The sequence below is a fragment of the Misgurnus anguillicaudatus genome, chromosome 11 (genome assembly GCF_027580225.2).
Source record: "Misgurnus anguillicaudatus chromosome 11, ASM2758022v2, whole genome shotgun sequence".
In the NCBI taxonomy this organism is placed as follows: Eukaryota; Metazoa; Chordata; class Actinopteri; order Cypriniformes; family Cobitidae; genus Misgurnus; species Misgurnus anguillicaudatus.
In genome coordinates this window covers 2,860,469-2,866,470 of record NC_073347.2, presented here as the reverse complement: position 1 = coordinate 2,866,470, position 6,002 = coordinate 2,860,469, and the positions used below count along the sequence as shown (strand labels likewise).

The 6,002-nt window shown below is 47.2% G+C and overlaps 1 long non-coding RNA gene across 1 annotated transcript; it reads right to left on the bottom strand.

Annotated features, from left to right (window-relative positions):
• Nucleotides 1-722: 722 nt before the first annotated feature.
• On the bottom strand, nt 723-2,430 carry LOC141368846 (uncharacterized). The gene is made up of 4 exons (XR_012372271.1): nt 2,206-2,430; nt 1,758-1,806; nt 1,318-1,361; nt 723-895 (listed from the first exon to the last, which is right to left on the bottom strand). It is a non-coding gene; the product is annotated as an uncharacterized lncRNA (long non-coding RNA).
• Between the last annotated feature and the right edge of the window lie 3,572 nt (nt 2,431-6,002).

Sequence of the window (6,002 nt, the reverse complement as noted above, 5' to 3'; positions counted from 1 at the left end):
TTCGGTATCTTCCTCAATGTAAGTCTGTAATCCAAACGAGAGAGAGAGCAATACAGCAATCCAGAATAGTGTACCCGCCCTGGTGAAAAAATAGTATGCTAAATATATTTAATTTTGATATACTTAAGTATACTTGCAGTCACACTAATGACCAGTATACTTAAAGTGTGCTATTGATTAGTTTATTTAAAGAGTGCTATTTTGGAACAATTAATTTTGTACTTAATATATTTTAGTTGTATATAAATTGTAACAAAGTACAACTTTAAGTGTATTTAGTGTACTTTTGTGTGCTAAAGTGGAACAACTTTAAGTGTATTTAGTACAATTTAAGTACATGACGGTTTTTGTGCTGAATTCATGCTTGATAAGTGGATTTAGAGTGTGTTTTATTTATGTTAGGAGTACATTACAAATGTATTATGAGTGTCTTGCAAACATACAATCAGTATACCTTAAATAGACTGTTTGCATACATTCTATATATTTTTGGCCAATCCAAAATTCTAAAAACTGCCCTGGTGAAAAATGAATATGCCAAGTACATTACATTTTGTATACTTTTACATACCTGCAGCTAGATTAGTAATGAGTATACTTCAAGTGCGTTAATAATTAGTTAACTTAAAGAGTGCTATTTTGGGAATAGATTACTTGCTGGTAACATAACCAACATAATTTTTTCCAAATAAATAAAAGCTGATTAAAACAGTCAAAAACAATTCATTTTAAATATATTTAAAATATAGTTTTATTCACAGCATTCAAAGTGTACAGTATTTGCCTAAAAATTGAACAATTACTCATTGAAGAATGTCAAGATGATTAAGTTTACAACATCTTTCTCTCCCAAATCAACTTTAGTCTGGCAGGTTTTGGTTCAGCCTAAGGAAATCTGAAAAAGATAGACAATAAGCTCAATTAAAAAGTGTTTAATTATAAAACATTACATTTATTTAAGACTTACCGTATTAAATCTATAGTTTACTGGCAGAGATTGTATAGCAGATCTATTTTTACCTAAACTAGAGCTTGACTAAAATGTCATCATATATATTAAGGGGCGGTTTCCCAGACAGGAATTAGACTAGTCCTAGACTAAAATAAATGTAAGAGCTGTCCAAACTGAAAACAACTTGCTCTGACATATCTTAAAATACATCAGTGCCCTTTGTTTTACATCGTGATGCACATAGGTGGTGTTTTTGGTGGGGCATGTTTGTTAAAACTATCCTAATTGAACTGGGGTGTGGTCCTGGATGGAGCTGGTCCCTGTCCGGGAAACCACCCCTAAGAGTTTTCATTATAATGACTTGCCTATATGGGCTGCAAAATCCTCCTTACATAAAATACTTCAGCTCCTAAAGAAAGATTTTATTGTATTAAATTTAAATGTAAAACTTGTCAGAAAGAAAATGCAACAAGCTGACAATTGGGTGGTTTCCTGTAAAGGGATTAGCTTAAAACAGGACTAGGCCTTAGTTTAATTAAGAAATATAACTAGTTTCAAAAAACATGCCTTAATAAAAACATTACCTGTGTGCATTTTCAGGCAAAACAAAGGACACTGGTGTACTTCAAGATATGTCAGTGCAAGTTGTTTTCAGCCTGGACAGCTCTCACATTTATTTTAGTCCAGGACTAGTCCAATCCCTGTCCGGGAAACCGCCCCAATATGTATATAACGTTATCTAAACTGAAGCTTGATTTACTACTACGAATGAATTATTATATCTTAAGAGTTTAAAATGACTTACCATTAGCTGCAAAGTCCTCCCTACAAATGTCTTTGAAAAACTTTAGCTTCTGAGGAAAGAATGCAGCATCATAATACTAAATACAGTTAAGTTAGGTAATAGCCTTACAACCTCAAACAGTCAATAAATGGTTAACTTTCACGCTACATTAAAAAAACAGATTTTCTGACGCTACCTTTATTCATTAACATATACATACACACCAATACATATATTTAACAAAACAATCGGGTGTACTAATTCGATTTAACAGGCTAACAGTGCTATCTTTCAAACCTTTAACATTAGCTATAAGCTAAGCTAAGCTACACAGCAGCTTATCACTAATAGCGAGTTAGACACCGCGTTATTGACAACATTTCGCATTCGAAATATGATAGTCTACTGATAAACTTCAGAATGGTCAAACGATAATCAAATATATTAATTTTAAGATATTTTAACGTACCTTGGGACTGAATCCGTCCGCCTTGAACGATTGGTAAAAATCAAAATACGTGCGTCGTGACGTCATCCCACACGTCAGATGCATTATTCAAATCTCAGAATTCACTTTTCTCTGAAATGCATTTACGAAAACTGTTTAAGTTAATTAATGTTTACAGCTAAAAGCGGTATGCAATTGACTCAAAAACTACAAAAAAAAAACAAACACTCATATTCCCCTTACGAAAATGAATGTTCCCTTTCAGTCGGTCACTACGACGTCACGTCGTGACCGACGAATTGGGAACCGCTCCGCGGTGGCAAATCTACTTCGAGAAGCTATTAAAAAGGCCAATGAAATTGGCATGCAGATTATTTGCACCTGCTGCGCTGCCCAGCCGCGCGGGTATATAATGAGAGGCAGGTGCAGCAATCAAATCAGCTTCTCGCTTCGAAGCCGGCAGCATTCTGCTCTTGAGAAGCAATCCTTTCTGGGACCTCTGTGTGTGTCGAAGTTGGTAGGACAGACAGCACCTCAGCGGAGACTCGCATTTTGTTCCACCTCTTTAATTTCTATCTTTTGATTTTATTTGAGTGTGTCGTTGCCTCTCCCCTGCGTGCTTCATCAACTCACGCATTACATCTAAAGAGTGAATTCCCTAAAAGAGCAACACGAGCTTGAACTTGTGCCTTTGTAAAGGCAGCCGTTCTCTCGTGTCACAGGTCGGGTGGCGTCCTTTTCAGGATGACATTCCGACCGTGTGCATCGTCCGGATGCGGACTGTATATGAATCCTCGTGACGGCCACGATCGTTGCCTCTCATGCTTGGGGCTTGAGCATGCGGAGGCAGCGCTTCGCGACAGTACATGTCAGGTTTGTCTGAACATGACTGTGGTGGATCTGCGCAGTCGGGTGGCGTACCTCCGGGACCGCCGCCCCCCTTCCAAGCCATCCGGCGCTAAGAAGGCGGCCGTGATGCTTGCGAAGGACGACTTGCGCATCACGGTGCTGAATAAGTCCACCGACGGTGGCAGTGAAGTTCAGCACCCTGATCCACAGCCGGAGGTGCCAATGGAAACCGGGAGCGCGTGTTCTACGTTGCCCTCGGGGACCGCTGGCACCACACGGGATTCTGTCTCGTCCGCAGCATCGGAGGGGGGGGCCGTCTCTCTCGGACGTTGAGTCTGACCCTCTGCCTCCTTCGGGACGGTTAGGGGGCACTGCGCTCGACCCCGAGATGACGGCCATGCTCGCTCGGGCGGCGGGTACGGTCGGAGTGGAGTGGCGTCAACCATCTCCACCCGAGCCATCCCGCCTAGATGATTGGTACTTCGGGTCTGCTAGAACAGAGCAGACCCAGCCACCAGTGCCTTTCTTTCCCGAGGTTCATGAGGAACTGACACGGTCGTGGAAAAATCCTTTTTCCTCCCGGAAGCGGCCGTATCAGCCCTCACCCCTCACCACCCTCGACGGCGGGGCCGCTAGAGGGTACACCGATCTCCCCCCGGTTGAGCGTCCCGTCGCGATGCAACTGTGTCCGGCCGGGTCCTCTTCCCATTGGCGAGATCGGCCGACCCTCCCCTCACGGGCATGTAGGTACTCCTCTGCACTAACAGGATGTGCCTACCGTGCTTGTGGGGAAGCGGCCTCTGCCATCCATGCCATGGCATTACTTCAGGTACACCAGGCTAAGGCACTGCGTGACCTGGACGAGGGTGGTCACGATTCAGCCGCATTTAAAGATTCGGACGTGCGATGTCCACTTTGGTGGTCCAGGACCGCCATCTCTGGCTGTGCCTGGCCGACATGCGGGAGCAGGACCGTATTAAGCTCCTAGATGCTCCGGTGTCCCAGGCCGGCCTGTTCGGCGAGAGGGTGGAAAACTTTGCACAGGCGGTTTCCACCGCTCAGAAACAGACCGAGGCCATTGCAAAGATCCTGCCGCGTCGGAAACGTCCATCTGCCCCTTCGACGTCGGCACCTCAGTCTGCCTCTCGCCGAGGGCGTCCTGCGGCGGCCGCCCCCGTTCCTCCTCGGGGCACTTCTTCTAGGAAGCGAGGAACCGGCCGCCAGCAGCCCGCCCCGCCCGCTCAGCAGCCTGCCAAGAGAGGTGGTAAACGTAAGGCTAAACGACCCTGAGACGGGCGACCTGGAGATGGGGGGGATCGCTCTACGGGAGATGGTGAAGGCACCACTCCCCCCACCGGAGGAGGGCCGGGTGGGGAATCCTTGGTTTCAGTTTTTTTCTGTTCCGCCGGCTTTTCAGCCGGCACCCACAAAACCACAAAAAGAGCGAATTCCTCTTCCTTCTCCAGGTCTTCAGAGGAGCGTGAGAGCTACGGACGGGCACAAAGCCCTATGTCCTCCTCCTCCTCTTTCGCCACCGGGTGTGTCACGACGGGTGAGTCTTCTACATCGAGATCTCCCCAGCTCTGCCCCCCATCAGGGGGAAAAAGGTGAGTGGCACACCTCACAACACCTCCGTTGCTGTTTTCACAGAGAGCGCAGCAACCGTTACATCCGCTCCCCTCGCCGCGGGTACTCCGATCATGCCGTTAATTCCCCTCGCTCGGTATCTGGGGGCGTGGGAAGCGCTTCCCAGCCCGTCGAGATGGCTTTTACGCACGATTCGTCTCGGCTACGCGATTCAATTCGCCCGGCGCCCTCCCAAATTTGCGGGCATTCGGTTTACTACGGTGAAATACGCCGACGCGCATGTTCTCCGTGCCGAGATCGCTGTTCTTTTGGCGAAAGATGCGATCGAACCGATCCCTCCAGCCGAGATGAAATCTGGGTATTACAGCCCTTATTTCATTGTACCCAAGAAAAGCGGCGGGTTGCGACCGATCCTGGACCTGCGTTTACTGAATCGAGCGCTTCACAAGTTGCCATTCAAAATGCTGACGCACAAAAGCATATTTCAATGCATTCGTCCAAACGATTGGTTCGCAGCCATCGATCTGAAGGACGCGTACTTTCATGTCTCGATACTTCCTCGACACAGGCCGTTTCTCCGCTTCGCGTTCGAGGGGCGGGCATATCAGTACAAAGTCTTACCGTTCGGGCTTTCTCTCTCTCCCCGTGTTTTCACGAAAGTAGTCGAGGGGGCATTAAAACCCCTGAGAGAGAACGGTGTGCGCATTCTAGCGTATCTCGACGATTGGTTAATAATAGCCCAGTCCCGTCAGATGCTTTGCGATCACACGGACCGTGTGTTAAAACACCTCGCCCGTCTCGGTCTTCAGGTCAACTGGGAAAAGAGCAAACTTTGCCCCACGCAGAGGATCTCTTTTCTCGGTATGGAACTGGATTCGGTCAATTTAACCGCACGTCTAACAGAAGCGCGTGTGCAATCCATTCTGACTTGTCTAAATTCATTCAATGGCAAGAGCGCGGTCCCTCTGAAACAATTTCAGAAGCTCCTGGGTCATATGGCGGCAGCAGCGGCCGTGACACCGCTCGGGCTGCTCCATATGAGACCGCTTCAGCGTTGGCTTCACGACCGAATCCCGAGGAGAGCGTGGCTCACCGGCGCGCACCGCGTAACGATCACACCGACGTGCCGTCTCCATTTCACTCCGTGGTTAGACCCGTCATTCCTCAGAGCAGGGGTATCATTAAAACAGGTCTCCAGGCATGCCATTGTGTACACGGATGCCTCCAACACGGGATGGGGAGCCACGTACGACGGGCATGCAGTTTCGGGTGTCTGGACGACATTCCAGAGACGCTGGCATATAAATTGCCTCGAGTTGTTGGCTGTGCATCTCGCTCTCATTCGTTTCAGCAACGAGCTTCGAGACAAGGATGTATTAATT